Source organism: Molossus molossus, unplaced genomic scaffold, assembly GCF_014108415.1.
Source record: "Molossus molossus isolate mMolMol1 unplaced genomic scaffold, mMolMol1.p scaffold_m16_p_1, whole genome shotgun sequence".
NCBI lineage: Eukaryota > Metazoa > Chordata > Mammalia > Chiroptera > Molossidae > Molossus > Molossus molossus.
The window spans coordinates 188,058,300-188,075,305 of NW_023425344.1; the positions used below are offsets into that span (position 1 = coordinate 188,058,300).

The following is a 17,006-nucleotide window of genomic DNA, read 5'->3' on the forward strand; positions in this document are numbered from 1 at the left end:
CCAGAGTAGCAGCGCAATCAGAGTCAAGATATACCCCCAGCAACAAAGGCTGGGGAGCAGACATCCATCCCCAGGCAACAGAAGCACAGATCAGGCAGTAAAGAACCATCTCCCGAAACACAGCTGACACTGAGCAGGAGCTGAGCCCCACTGGGCAGCAGCACTTCCCAGCCACCAGCAGCAGGACCTGGGGCTCCATAGAGGCCTGTGCAAAACAGCTGCCCACAAGAGCAGTGAGGAGCCAGGGATCCATAGGGATCTGTGTGACCCAGCAGCTTATAAGAGAGGTGGGGAGCAGGGGCTCAAGAGGGGCCAGTGCAATCCAGTTCCCCACAGGACCTGCAGGGAGCTGGGGCCCTAGAGAGGCCTGTGCAACCCAGCTGCCCACAAGATAGACATGGAGCTGGGTCTCCAGAGGAGACTGTGTGATCCAGCTCCCCACAGGATCAGAGGGAAGCGGGGGCTCCAACAGGGCCTGTACAACCCAGCTGCCCACAAGATCAGCAGGGAGCCAGGGCTCCAGTAGTGCCTGTTCAACACAACTGCCCACCAGTCCAGCAGGGAGCTGGGGCTCAAGAGGGCCTATGTGACCCCAGCCACCCACAAGGTGGGCAGGGAGTGCAGCTCCAGCAGGGCCTGAGCAATACAGCCACAGGTGGCACCAGTGACCAGTGGAGAATATAGTTTTAAAGGGGCCCACGCAATCCAGCAGCAGCACTTACCAGGACACACCAATACCAGCCCCTAGTAGTCAATCATCCAGGATCCACAGCAGGCAAGAGGTGACACTCAATAGAACAGTCTGGGAGGCACAGTAGCCTTACTTGATATACAGTGAGCTGCCTACACATCCAAACATCCCTCATGGAGTCTAGAGCTACCAGACAGCTAAAACGGGGAGATAAAGAAACAACACCCAAAGGAAAGAAAAAGAGGAATCACTAGAAAAAGAACTACAGAAAATGGAAGAAAGCAACTTGTCAGACAAAGAATTCAAAGCAATGATTTTAAGGGTGCTCAAACAATTTGGTGAGAACTACAAGCAACTTAAGAATCACGAAGAGCTCACTGGGAACTACTTTAGCTTAAAAAAAGAGGTAGAAGCTACACATAAAAAGGTAGAAGCTATGCATAAAAATCAAGAGTAAATAAAAAATGATAGAGCTGTTACGAAAAATACCTTAGAAGGGTTCAATAGTAGATTAGAAGAAGCTGAAGACCGAATCAGTGACTTAGAAGATAAGGTAGAGAAAAACACCCAAATAGAGCAGCAAATGAAAAAAAAAAAAAAAAGTTTAAAAAGCAGGAGAAGAGTTTAAGGGAGCTGTGGGACAATACAAAACATAAAAACATTCACATTATGGGGGCAGTGGAAGGAGAAGAATTAGAGAAAGGAATAGAGAACCTGTTTGAAAAACTAATGGCAGAAAACTTCCCTTAACTGGTGAAGGAAAAAGTCACACAAATCCAGAAAACACAGAGTCCCAAGCAAGATGAACCCCAGAAGACCCACAGCTAGACACATCATAATAAAAATGGCAAACATTAAAGACAAAGAAAGAATCTTTTTTTTTTTTTTTTAATCCTCACCCAAGGACATTTTTCCATTTTTTGTTCAGATAGAGCGGGAGGGAGAGAGAGGAAGAGAGAGAGAGAAAGAAACATCAATGTGAAGGGACGCATCGAGGGGCTGCCACCCGCACAACCAACCAGGGCCGGGGACAAACTGCAACCGAGGTACATGCCCTTAGCGGTAACCGAACCTGGGTCTCTCTGTACCGCAGGCCGACGCTCCAACCACTGAGCCAAACCGGCCAGGGCTAAAGAAAGAATCTTAAAGGAAGCAAGACAGAGGCAGAAAGTTACCTACAAGGGAGCTTCCATTACACTGTCAGCTGATTTCTCAATAGAAATGCTGCAGGCCAGAAGGGAGTGGCATGAAGTATACAAAGTAATGTGAGGCAAGAGTCTAAATCCAAGACTACTCTATCTAGCAAGGCTATCATTCAAAATTGAAGAAGAAATAAAGAGCTTCACAGATTTAAAAAAAAGCTAAAGGAATTTACCACCACCAAACCAGCACTGTAAGAAATGCTAAAGGGACTGTTGTAAAAAGAAGAAAGGGGGAGGGGGAGAACACAGGCATAAAATTAAAATATATAAACTAATAACTATCTATCAATAATTACTTTAAATGTAAATGGCTTAAATGCTCCAATCAAACGACATAGGGTAGCTGATTGGATAAGAAAACACAACCCATATAAATGTTGTCTGCAAGAGACACCTCACAACAAAAGACTCACACAGGATGAAAGTGAAGGGATGGAAAAACATTTTCCAAGGAAATGGAAATGGAAAAAAAAAAAAAAAAAAAAAAAGCTGGTGTAGCAATACTCATATCTGACTAGATAGACTTCAAAACAAGGGCCATAAGCCCTGGCCGGTTTGGCTCAGCGGTTAGAGCGTCGGCCTGCGGTCTGGAGAGACCCGGGTTCAGTTCCCGCTAAGGGCATGTACCTCGGTTGCAGTTTGTCCCCGGCCCTGGTTGGTCGTGCGGGTGGCAGCCGCTCGATGTGTTCCTTTCGCGTCGATGTTTCTCTCTCTCACTCTGTTCCTTTCTCTCCCTCCCACTCTACCTGAACAAAAAATGGAAAAATGTCCTCGCGTGAGGATAAAAAAACAAACAAAAAAAAACAAGGGCCATAATAAAAGACAGAGAAGGTCACTACATAATATTAAAAGGATCTCGCACCAAATACAGAAGCACCAAAACATATTAAAAAGGAGGACTTCAAGGGAGAGATCAATAGCAATATGATCATAGTGGGTGACTTCAACACACCACTGACACCATTGGATAGATCTTCTAGACAAAAATTAACAAGGACATAGAGTTCTTACGAGACAAACTAGATCAGTTGGACTTCATTGATATTTACAGAACATTTCACCCCAAAGCTGCAGAATATACATTCTTCTCAAGTGCACATGGGACATTCTCAAAGATAGACCACATGTTAGGACATATAGCAAGTCTCTACAAATTCAAGAAGATTGAAATCATATCAAGCATCTTCTCAGATCACAGTGGCATGAAAATAGAACTCAATTACAATAAAAACACACAAAAACATTCAAAGATTTGGAGGCTAAATAACATGTTATTACACAATGAATCAGTTACTAACAACATCAAAGAAGAAATTAAAAACTTCCTGGAAACCAATGAAAATGAATACACAACAACACAAAATCTATGGGACACAGCAAAATCAGTCCTGAGAGGGAAGTTCATAGCACAGGGAAGTTCTTGAGGCCTACCTCAAGACACAAGAAAAATTCCTAATTAAATTTTTAACACTACAACTTAAAAAACTTGAAAGTAAACAAAAAGAAAAACCCAGAACTAGTAGGAGGAAGGAAATAGTAAAAGTCAGAGCAGAAATAAATGACATAGAGACTAAATAAAACAATTCAAAAGATCAATGAAACAAAAAGCTGGTTCTTTGAAAAGATAAACAAGATCAGTGGACCTTTAGCCAGACTCATCAAGAAACTAAAAGAAAGAAACCAAATAAACAAAATCAGAAACAAAAGAGGAGAAGTAACAATTGACACCACAGAAATACAAAGGATCCTAGAAATATACTATGAACAATTATATGCCCATAAATTGGACAATCTAGGAGAAATGGACAAATTTCTAGAAATACATAGTCTCCCAAAACTGAACCACGAAGAGCGAGAAAAGTTGAACAGACCAATAACAAGAAAGGAAATTGAAGATGTAATTAAGAAACTCCCAGCAAAAGCCCAGGCCTGGACGGCTTCATGGGGAAGTTTTACCAAACATTCAAAAAAGATGTAATACCTATTCTCCTCAAACTATTCCAAAAAATACAAGAAGACAGAACACTTCTAAACTCATTTTATGAGGCCAGCATGATCCTAATTCCAAAACCGAATAAAGACATTACAGAGAAAGAAAACTACAGGCCAATATCTCTGATGAATAAAGATGCCAAAATCTTTAACAAAATATTAGCAAATTGAATCCAGCAATACATCAAAAAAATTATTCATCATGACCAAGTGGAATTCATCCCAGGAATGCAAGGATGGTACAATATTTGCAAATCAATAAATGTGATACACCACATAAACAAAAGGAAAGATAAAAACTATATAATCATATCAATCGAAGCTGAAAAAGCATTCAACAAAATCCAGCACCGATTTCTGATAAAAACGCTCAGAAATCTGGGAATAGAGGGATCATATCTCAACATAAAAAAAGCCATATATAAAAAACCTACAGCCAACATCATACTCAATGGGCAAAAACAAAAACATTTCCCTTAAGAATGGGAATGAGACAGGAATGCCCATTTTTGCCACTCTTATACAACATAGTACTAGAAGTCTTAGCCACAGCAATTAGACTTGAAGAAAAAATAATAGGGATCCAAATTGGAAAGGAGGAAGTGAAACTGTCATTATTTGCAGATGACATGATATTGTACAGAGAAAACCCTAAAGATCCTGTCAAAAATCTACTAGAGTTAATAAATGAATTTGCCAAAGTAGCAGGATACAAAATTAACATCAAGAAATTGACAGCATTCTTATACACCAATGATGAACTCACAAAAGTTTATGTGAGACCAAGAAAGACCCCAAATAACCACAGCAATCTTGAAAAAGAAGAACAAAGTAGGAGGAATCACTTTATCAGATATCAGATTATACTGCAAAGCCACTGTAATCAAAACAGCCTGGTACTGGCACAAGAACAGGCATATAGATCAATGGAACACAACAGAGAACCCAGAAATTAACCCAACACATTATGCTCAAATAATATATGACAAAGGTGGCAAGAGCGTACAGTAGAGTCAAGATAGTCTCTTCAATAAATGGTATTGGAAAAATTGGACAGCTACTTGCAAAATAATGAAGCTAGACCACCAACTTACACCATACACAAGAATAAACTCAAAATGGATAAAAGACTTAAATGGAACTTGTGAATCCATAAAAATTCTAGAAGAAAATATAGGCAACAAAATTTCACACATCATACACAGCAGAATTTTCAGTGATATGACACCTAAGGCAAGAGAAACAAAGGAAAAAAATAAACTTAGTTTTGGTGGGACTACATCAAACTAAAAAACTTCTGCACAGCAAAAGAAACAGTCATCAAAATGGAAAGGGAACCCACTATATGGGAGACCATAATTGCCAATGATGCATCAAATAAGAGATTCATTTCCAAAATATATAGAGTACTCATACAACTCAACAAAAGGAAGACAGAGAACCCACTCAAAAAATGGACAGAGGACCTAAATAGAGACCTCTCCAAACAGGACATACAAATGGCCAAGAGACATATGAAAAAATGCTCAACGTCACTAATCATCAGAGAGATGCAAATTAAAACAACTATGAGATATCACCTCACACCTGTTAGAATGGCCATCATCAAACAACAAGTGTTGGCGAGGGTGTGGAGAAAAGGACTCTAGTACATTGCTGGTGGGAATGCAGACTGGTGCAGCCACTGTGGAAAACAATATGGTGTTACCTCAAAAAGTTAAAAATTGAACTGCCATTTGACCTAGTGATCTCACTTCTAGGATATACCCTAAGAAAACTGAAACACCAATCAGAAAGAATATATGTACCCCCATGTTCATAGCAACACTATTCACAATAGCTAAGATCTAGAAACAACCCAAGTGTCCATCAGTAGATGAGTGGGTAAAAAAAGCTGTGGTACATGTACACATTGGAATACTATGCAGCTGTAAGAAAGAAAGCTCTCTTATCCTTTGAGATGGCATGGATGGACCTGAATAGTATTATGCTAAGTGAAACAAGCCTATCAGAGAAAGACAAATATCACAGGATCTCACTTATTTGTGGAATATAATGAACTAAACAAACTGCTGAACCAAATTGACCCACCCAGAGACATGGAGGTAGAGTACAGACTGACAAACCTCAGAAGAGGAGGTGTTAGGGGGGAAGAGATAAACCACAGAACTTATATGCATGTATGCATAACCAATGGACATAGACAACAAAGCTGGGGATGGGGCGGGTGGGGGTGGGGGTGGAGGGGAGGGTGTCTATGGGGGAAAAAAAAGAAATATCTGTAACAAGAACAAATTAATAAAAATAGTTTAAAAAATAAAAATAGAAACACCTAACTTCAAAAAATAAAAAAATAAAAAATATCCCACAACAGTGCTATTGTATAGATTTTTGCATCCCCCCTAAATCCATATTTTGAATCTTAACCCCCAAGGTGATGGTATTAAGAAGTGGGGCCTTTGTGAGGTGATTAGGTCTTAAGGGAAGATCCCTCATGAATGAGATTAGTACCCTCACAGTCCTGAGGACACTTCCTCACCTCCTTCCTCCAGGTGAGAACACAGCAAGAAGTCATGGCTCTGAACCAGGATGGAGGCCCTAACCAGAATGTGACCAAGCTGGTACCCTGATCTTGCCCCCTCCCCCCTCCAGAACTGTGAGAAATGGATTTCTGTTGTTTATAAGCCACCCAATCTATGGTATTTTGTTATAGCATCCTGAACAGACAAAGACAGGTAGGCAGAATAATGGTCCCTAGAAAGATGTCTATGTTCTAATCCCCAGAACCTGTGAATACGTTACCTTACACATATGTGTGATTAAGGTAAAGTATCTTGAAATGGGGAGTTGAGAATGGATTATCTAGGTCAGGGGTGGGAATCATCTGGCCTGCGGGCTATATAAGGCCTGAGAAATCATTTGGTCTTGCCCTGCCAAGGCAACCACAGGTTGGACTCAAAATTTAATACATCTAGGAGCTTTTCTCAGAGCAACATAAATTTATATTAAATGAATCACAATAATAACATAAATTTTGAGGGACAAGCAAGGAATATCCATTACGGGATAGACAGGACACATACAAGTACATGACGGGACAGATATGTACGCTTCTCGTCAGTTGCCCTCGGCCCATGTATTGTGGTGACTCAGATGACAGGCAGTGCCAGACAGGCTGGGAGTGTACACATTATGAAAGTGTTAACATACTGCGGTGAAACCACTGCAATCCAGTGATGATGAGATGCGATGAGATGATTCCTCTAAACATTGATGACCTTGCCTCTGATGCTTGCCGACAGCATTGTCAACTTCTTTGTCGACACAGATGATGATAACTCCAATCCAACCTTTATACACACATCCACAATCAACAATCCTAGCAAAAACTGAATCTCAGATGAAGATTAAGGAAATTGCAGTACACAGAAATGACCTCAAGAGTTGATAATATGAATGTTGGATATGTTCCAAATCCAAGATGCAGGATCAGAATAGTGATCAAAGCAAATAATCACGTTGCTGGTGAAACACACACTAGATGGTTATTAAAACTTAAGTGGTGTGACATCCTACAGATGGCAACTACAAGAAAAGTTGATGCAGAATGTCAATCTTTCCAAGAAAAAATGGACAAATGATTAATTTTTTGTTGACGTCAAAGGCAAACCTGTGCACCTAGTTTATGATGAGGCATTAGCAGTAATGAGAAAAGCCAATCTGGAGCATCATTATAGCTCAAAATATGCCAAACTCAATTAATTGGGAGGCCAAATGCATCTGGATAAAATCAATGCTTTTTAGTGGAGTTTGAAATCACAACAAGCTGCTTTCACTAGGCCTTGTTGTGACAGAGACAACATTATTCAGACAAGTTACGTAGTGAGCAGGCTAATCACAAAGAAGCTGAAGTCTCATGCAGAGGGAACGTTTGTGAAAGAGTGCGTGGTAGCTGCTATGGAGTTGTTAGCACCAGACAAAGAAAAATTGTTTCAGAGTGTTAGTTTGTCTTGGTTCTCTCAAATTGGATTACTGACTTTGCACAAGATATTGAAAAAACACTGAAGGATTCTGCAGGAGATTTCCAGTTTCCCCTCTGGCTTGTGACGAGACAACGGACATAACAAATACTGCCCAACTGGCTGTTTTAGTTCGTGGGATAACTGCAGAGTTTAACACACAAGAGGAACTGTTGTCACTAGAAGCCATGCATTATAAGACTGAGGACTTGTTTGAGAGACTTGTTTTATCAATGAAAAAAACTTGAGCTAATGTTGGAAAAGTTAAGTGGCCTTACTGTAGATGGAGCTCCAGCCATGGCTGGCTTGCAAAAAGGGTTAATTACATTTGTCAAGAAAGAACTGAATCATCTCAGTCTTGATCCAAGTGATTTAATTATATGCCACTGCATCATACACCAAGAAAGTCTCTATGCACAGTCGTTGTGGCTCAACAATGTGATGTCAACAGTAGTGTCATGCATAAATTTTGTCAAAAGCAGAGGGTTTAACAGCTGCCAGTTTAAGTAGTTACTGAATGATCTTGTCTCTGAGTACAGTGATCTCGTACATCACTGTGAAGTACGGTGGCTGAGTCCCAGGAAATTGCTAATGAGGTTTTACGAACTATGGGGTGAAGTCAAACAATTCATGGAGATGAAGGGAAAACCTGTCAGGGAACTCAATGACAGCAAGTGGTTATGTGATTTAGCATTTATGGTGGACCAAGGACCTCTCAGAGCTGAATATCAACTGGCAGGGAACCAACCAGCTTCTCAGGTCCCTGCTTTCAAATGTGAAATTATTTGAAGCTAAATGAAGGCCGTGGAAAGTGCAATTCGAAAGGAATAACATGGTGAATTTCCCCACTCTGGAAGGACAAAAGCCTTCTAGGACACTTGAATATGCTGGTGAATGTGTAAAACTAATTGAGGCATTTAATGAAAGATTCAAGGTCATGAAAAGTAAACAAATGGAACTGAACATCTTTGCTACAGCATTCAATGTGCAACCAGCTGATGTGCGTGATAACCTACAACATAAAATCATTCAGAGGCAAAGTGATGATGAGCTGAAACTTAGGTACAACAACCTCCTACTGCTTGAGTTCTATAAACAGTTACCTAAGCAGTGATGAATTTCCCACTTTGAGGAGACATGCATTGAAATATGCATCTGTGTTCGGAACAGCTTACTACTGTGAGCAGTTCTTTTCAAAACTTACCATCATAAAAGGTCGGCTGCACTCCAGACTGAATAATGCAAACCTGGGAAAGCAGTTGCAAGCAGCAACATCATCAGTACCAGCTAACCTCACAGCCGCACCAAAGAGAAGCAGCTCCAGCCATCACATTAGGGTGAGTTAATTAAATGTTTGACCGAATATAGCAGATTAATTTTGTATGGCCTGCGAATGATGTTATAAATATTTAAATGGTTCTTGGCAGAAAGAGATTTCCCACCCCTGATCTAATATAACCCTGATCTAATTATAACCCAATATAATCATGAGTCCTTAAAAAGCAAAGAACTCTTTCCAGATGTGTGTGTGTGTGGGGAGAGAGAGAGAGAGAGAGAGAGAGAGAGAGAGAGAGAGAGAAGAGAGAGAAGAGAGAGAGAATGTGACAGCAGAAGAAGAATCAGAGAGGCAAGGCAGAAGGAGAGATTTGAAGCCTGAGGGACTCTCATTGCTTGAGTCACAGTCCTCCAAAGCTAACCTGACCATTTCTACCATCACACCTTTTCCACATGGTGTCTTTTTAGCTTCTCCCCTCTGAATCTTATCAATCAGCGGTCTGCATCTAACTCTGAAACAAAGTTGAATCCAACGCATAATTTCTTCTAATTTTTCATTCCTGCACCGCTTACTGCTTTACTACACTGTGCATCTAGCACAGAGATGGTCAAACTTATTGGCCTAAGGATTCATTTACATTCTTAAAGACTCGAGACTTTTTTGTTCATGTGTCATATAGCTACAATACTTAATCTATTTGAAATTAAAACAGACATTTTTAAAAAAATTATCTATAGTTTATTTAAAAAGAACTATAATGATCCCATTTCATACTAACATAAATAATATATTGTAATAAAGATAGTTGTATTTTCCAAACCAAGAATATTTAATGATATTGCCCAGCAGATGTGGCTCAGTGGTTGACTGTCAATCCCTACACCAGGCGGTCGCTGGTTTGATTCCCAGTCAGGGCACGTGACCAGGTTGCAGGCAGATGATCCCCAAGGCAGGGGTGGGGTGAGGGAGTGAATGCAGGAGGCAGCTGATAGATGTTCTCACTCATCAATGTTTCTATCTCTCTCCCTCTCCCTTCCTCTCTCTCTAAAATCAGTAAAGAAATACTTTTTTAAAAGAATATTTAATGAGAAATATGGCACTGTCTCACAGTTTTGCAAATCTGTTTGATGTGTCACTTAGTAGGAGACAGCTGGATTCTCCATCTATGTATGTTCCATCTGTTGTTATATACTGTTTTGATTAAAGTATTAGAGGAATATCTGGCCTCAAGTAGATTGCAGTGGTAACAGAAAATTTATTTTAAAAGCATTTACAGATAATTATGGATATTATTCTTTGCTATTACACCAAAACTCATTAGGTAGTAGTTTCTTAAAGTTTAATATGAAACAATAACAATGAATCAATTAATACTCTGTTATTAAAGTCCATTGATTTACCTTTACTTTGAATGAGTTTTTCCTCCATTCATGATTTTGTAGTAGGCATGATTGGTCATTTGGAAAATATTGGTTTATTCATTTATACCAGTCTTACAAGTGTTGACATAATTTATTATGCAATATCAAAAAACCATATTTGTTAAATCACTACCAATCTCATGAGAAAAGTATTTATATCTTGAGAAGCTGTCAAGTTCACATGGTAGATACAAGATTTCAAAAATTCTAATTTTCTCTTCAAAGCTTAAATTTTATTGTTGTCAACAACTGTCAGTTATTTTCCTTGATGTGACAGGCTCACTTCCTTCATTTTGTTTAATGCTACCAAATATCCAAGTCTGAAAACCCAAACTGATCCAGTCTGTCAGTCTTTTGGAAGAAAAAGTGGCAAACACAGCTTACCACTCAAGCTGCAATGAGGGAAGGCATTGACATCCAACATCTTTATCCTCAGACTTCTACACAAGTTTGTTCTCAGGTTTCTAGCAGGACACAGATTTCCCTACAAGCGAGCATCAAAGTTCCAAAGGGTCTGTTCAATGGTCCTTCCATTAGAGTAATCAAATCCATAGGTTTGTGACAGCCCCCAGAGAAGTAGGTGATTTTCCCATAGAGATCCTGCTTGGCACAACCATGAAGCAGGGGGGCAGAGCTGAAGGTAAAGTCATGCAGACCTTCCCATTTTTTCTACAGTCTCTCCTCCTGAGTGATGGAGATTAGGAGACAAAGAACATAGGAGGAAAGGGAAGATTTCCCATGATTCACTTCAACCTCTTTATGGCTAAAACTGAAATGAGATGGGCCTCAAGAGCAAAGGGAAGGTGAGACTGGAAAGGAATTTCAGTAAAACAAACAGAACTAAAGCTATGGGCTTCCCAAGTTTGTTTACCACCTCTTTCCATTCTGTTCTTTAAGAATTGTGAGGTATACAAATGTCAATTCACTATGTTGTACTAATATTGTATGCCAACTATACTTTAATAGAAAACATTTTTTAAAAGAAAACTTGATCCCAACCAGAGATACCTAATCATCAGAAAATGACCAACATAAAACACAGACCAGAGAGAAAGGAGAGAGGGGCAAAGGGTGTGTGTGTGTCAGGTGTGCGGGGGAGGAGGGGAAAACAGATGAAAGGAAAATAAAGAGAGAATTAACTAAAGAAAAAGATAAATAGATCTGGAAACAGCCCAAGTGTCCATCAGTAGACGAATGGATAAAAAAGCTGTGGTACATATACATAATGGAGTACTATGCAGCTATAAGAAAGAAAGATCTCTTATCCTTTGAGACTACATGGAGGAACCTGGAAAGTATCATCCTAAGTGAAACAAGCCAAACAGAGAAAGACAAGTATCATATGATCTCACTTATTTGTGGAATATAATGAACATAACAATCTGAGGAATGGGGTAGTCCCAGAAACATGGAAGTGGGGTACAGACTGACAATCCCCAGAAGAGGGGGTGGTGGGGGAGAGATAAACCACAGAACATATATGCATGTACGCATGAACAATGGACATGGACAACAAAGCTGGGGACAGGGCGGGGAGGGAGAGGGAGGGGGAATCAGTGGGAGGAAAAGAAGAAACATCTGTAACAAAAATTAATTAATAATTTTTAAAAAAGAAGAAGAAGAAAAGAAAAAGATAAATAATTCAAACAAATAGTTATAATTTCAAAGAATTTGAAAACTTAAAAAGGCCCAATGAGAGATAATAAAAAGAGATTATAAGACAACAGAGGGTGATAAGCAAATTGATAGAGCAAGTTGGAAGGGAAAAGAAAATAAAGAAAAATCATAATGAAATAATAAAAATATAATAAGTACAATTTAAAATTAAGCTTAGAACATAAGCGCCTATAGAAAAGTATGCAGAGAAAATGGAAAAAACAAACAACAACAAAGGTATTTATAGTTTATGGACAATAAAATATATATGTAAAATACACAGAATACTAAAGAACATTCAAAAGAAAAGAAACAACAAAATATTTAAAAATCTACTAGAATGAACTTTTCTGAAATAAATATTTTAATGTATAGAGAGAAAATATATATAAATATATATCTTGCCTCATGCCAAGTAAAATTAATATGAAAGATTGCTGCGACATGGTCTGGTGAATTTACGGAACTTTAAGAATGAAGAAATAATATAGACATTCAAGCAGGAAAGAAGAAGAGTAAGGAGGAAGGTGGGTTTTCCTCAGGTGTCCACAGCATCTGGTATCCTCTTGATACCAGAAAACAATGTGACAATCCCTGTAAAATTGAAGGAAAGTGACCAAAGAGTCGTATGTCCAGATAAGTTGCTTTTCAAATATGAAAGCAACAGGCATTCTCAAGCATGAAAATCCTACAGACTATAGCACCCACAATTTGTTCTTTAAAAAAAAAACTTTTTGAAAATAAAACCAGCCTAACTAAGATATGAGTCAAAATTTTAAACTTGGGAATAAAGAACTGTGGTACCAAAACCCAATTGTGGTTCATAGTGAACAGATTTAAATTTAAAATGAAGATTAAACAATTATGAAAATATGATTGCAGAAAACATGTTACTGTTGTCAATCTTTAAATTGGAAGAATAATATAATTATTAACAATCAGAAACTAAACAGAAAGCAAGTTGGAATGAAATTGAAGGATGCTAATTTTCTCATCTCTCACAACAAAGGATGAATAGATGAAGTCTGCGTCTCTTGGTATATCTCCTTCATAGGACAGCACATCTGACTGTTTTCTGTGGACACCATCACAAATCTGTTAACCAATAATGTCTTTGGAAGCAGGAAAAAACAAGTTACCACAACATCTCTATCTCCAAATTTAAGAACAAAAAAAAATCTTGAAGAATAAAGACATGGTTTAGTTAGGCTTCATCATGGAGAGGGACCTGTTTGGAGGCAAATCTATGGTTCATAGGATTTTTTTCCTCTAAGAAAGGATTTGTGTAGGTTAATAAAATGTTTCATATTCTCCTTGTGATTACTGGGTTATATAAGAGCTGTCAGCAAAATACTTGAAAATCTTTTCTTCCTGATTTTGTTTATGGTTTTACAAAGACTAACCATATTGACTAGGCTAACTTTACCAGTGGTGGTCATTTTTTCCTATTTAGCAGTGTTATAATTGGATACATGAGAGTGATTCATATGACCACACTTATATGACAACAAAAGCTGAAAAATAGTACATGAGTACATGTGGTATAACTTGGCTAAAGAAATGTATAAATATAAAATTACAATGAAAGATGAAATTACCAGTGAGTAAACAATTCTGCGTAACATGTACAAGGCCAAGAATATCATACCCTGCCATATAGATAACTCAGAGGAAACACAAATAGAAGATAGACTCTCACATTTGGTTAGATTTCATGTCAGAAATGTAAGCAGAGCTGAGAAAACATGGGCAATGGCATCAAACAAACCAGATTCTAAAATGCTGCCTCTTTTTATTAAGTATCTTTGGACGAATGAGGGACTACTTAAAATCTACTAAAGTGATAGTTTCCTCATTTGTAAAATAATGACAGTAATAACTTCACCTACCAGAGGGTTGTGAAAACTGGTGAAATAACATATGTGGTGAACTTAGTACAGCATGTAGTAGAATAGGCTCTCAATAAATTGTAGCTGGATATGGCCAGTTAAGAATAAAGCAACATGAGCCCAGCTCCTGTGGCTCAGTGGTGGAGCATCAACCCATGCACCAAGAGGTCACTGGTTTGATTCCTGGTCAGGGCACATGCCCAGGTTATGGGCCCAATCCTCAGTGAGGGGCATGTAGGAGGTGGCCAATCAATGTTCTCTCTCATCCATGTTTCTATCTCTCTCCCTCTCCCTTCCTCTCTTTCTAAAATCAATAAAGAAAAAAAAATTTTTTTTTAAAGCAACATGAAATGCTTAGATCTAGAATGCCATTTTGGAAATATTCCTAACTAGTTGGAAAAGACAATCATTTGTCTTTCACTTCATATTATAAAAATTGTCAACCAAACAGGAGTCTTGGGTTCTAACTCTAGATCCTCCACTAATACTCCATGTAGCCTTGGACAGCCCATTTATTTTATTTCAGCCTTAGTTTCTTTAGCTGTATCATAAAAGGATGATGACCCGCTGATATGTTGGAGAGCCAAGAGAAACATAAAAAGTGTGAGAATGTTGAAAAGTAGAGTGGTCTATACCAAGGTGAAGAGACAGGTAGTAACATCAATAATTATGCTATAATTTCAATACTTTCTCTTCATTTCACTTTGCTATTTTTTTTCCCTCTCAAACTAAGGAGCTAAGAAGCTGTGTGCTCTTGGTGGGGGATGGGAGGATTTTCAAATCTCTGTGTCCCCCACCTGGAGATCTCTCTGAAAGAAATGTCTTTATCCTTTGTTGCACAGAAGTACCTCAGCTTAATATCACTGCTCTTTGAAGCCTTCCTTAACTCTCCTCTTATCTGTGTTTTCATAGTGCAATGTCTCTTTGCAGCTCTGAATGCATTGTCTGGTGGTTATTTCTGGTGGTGTCTCTCCCACTAGCATATAACAACTAGAATGTGAGCTACTTGTAGCAGAGCCATTTCCTGTCATCATTGTCTAGCAGAGTCCATGGCTTAGAAGAGAAGCTCAATAAATATTTTGGGGGAGAGACAAAAACCAGAAGTGGAGAGTTACTGAGTACTAATAAGTGTCAGGAATGTACTAAACCCTTCCTATAAATTAGCTCATTTGTTATATCATTGACATCTTTTCATGTATTCATTTGCTTAACAAATATTTATTGAGCCCTATACTATGTGCCAAGCACTATTCTAGAAGTTGGGAATATAGGTACTCTTGAATGCTTAATTCCAAATGAGGTGAGATAGACAACAAACAAATTAGAAAAGTATATTATATGGTAAGTGGTGATATATTCGATAAAGAAAAATGAAACTGGATAAGAAAACAAAGAGTTGTGGGAGTTGGGATAATGTTCTGTTTTAAATTAAGAAAGAATTTTGGTGATAAGGTGACTTTTGAGCAAAGAAAATTGAATGCAGTAAACTGATGAGCTATAAAGATCTAGAAAGAAAATGTTCCCTAAGGAGGGGTAGGCAGTGCAAAGGCGCTGAGGCAGGAGCATGGGACATGTTTGATGGTCAACACGGAGACAGGCATGTCTGGAGAGGAGTGATTAAGGAGCTAAATAAATGATTCATGAGGTCAGAGAGATAATAGAAGAGAAGCATGTCATGCTAACCCTCATGTGGAGGCCATGGGAAGACCTTGTGACATTATTAGTGAGAAGGGAAGGCATGGGAGGAGTTTGACTGATCTCTGTGGATGTTGTGAGTAATATAGACCATGGCAGAGCAAAGTGGATGGACAGGATCACTCACTCCTCTAATGCAATAGCTGAGGAGAGAAATGATGGAGGAAGAGATTAGGATGACAGCAGTGGAGACCCGGTACTGGATATAGTTTAAGGTGGAGCCAATAGATTTGCTAATGGACTGGAAGTATGGAGTGAGATAAAGAAACTCTGGGCCTGAAAAACTAGAAAGTGAAGAGGTTATATACTGAGGTCAGGAAGGTTGTGGAAAGAATAGGTTTGGGGGAGAAAATGAGGAGTTTGGTTTAGATATATTAAGTTTAGATATAAGGAGTTTGGTTTAGATATATTAAGTTTGGTTTAGATTATATCTAAATGGAGTTGCTGAGTAGGCAATTTGATTTAAGAGTTTAGAGTTCTGGGGAAAGGTTACAACTGGAGCTCCTTTTGATGATTATCAACATCAAATGGTATTTCAACTCATAGGACTGGATGAGATTACCTAGGAAAACAGGGTAAACTGGTGAGAAAACAGGTCTAAGGACTGAGTGCTAGGCATTCTAATACTTAGAAGTTGGAAAGGTAAAAAGAAATCAGCAAAGGAGGTTGGAAATATTTGCCACAGAGGCAAGAAAGGAATGAAGAGCGAGTTGTACCAGGAGCTAAGCATGGGACATAGTTCAGGAAGACAGAAATAATCACAAGGATCAGATGCTACTCATATATAGATGAGGCCTTAGAATTGATTTGGTAGATTTAGTCTTACCTTTGGATTTGGTCATTTTAGTAGGCATCGTTATCCCTCCTTGACATATAATCAAACTGAGGTTCAAAGAGATTAAGTAACTTGCCCGAGTTCAGACAGCTAGAAAGTGGGAGTTGTGACTGAAACTCAAATCTGCCACTTCCAGAGCCAGTAGTCTTTTTCCTCCTTTGGTCACAGTTATGTATGTTGTGACCTATACATGCACCGATCCAAAGGGAAATTAGAGACCAAAATATAGCTTGTGCTCTGCTTGGCAAACCAAGTGCCCTAGAGCATGAAGGAGTCTGACTTAGGGAAGGTGTACCTTTTCCCACAAAAGCAGGAGAAATTTGGGTGGTG

The 17,006-nt window shown here is 38.8% G+C and overlaps 1 pseudogene; it reads right to left on the minus strand.

Annotated features, from left to right (window-relative positions):
* Nucleotides 1-16,695, minus strand: part of LOC118621903 — a 61,396-nt pseudogene extending 44,701 nt beyond the window's left edge.
* Between the last annotated feature and the right edge of the window lie 311 nt (nt 16,696-17,006).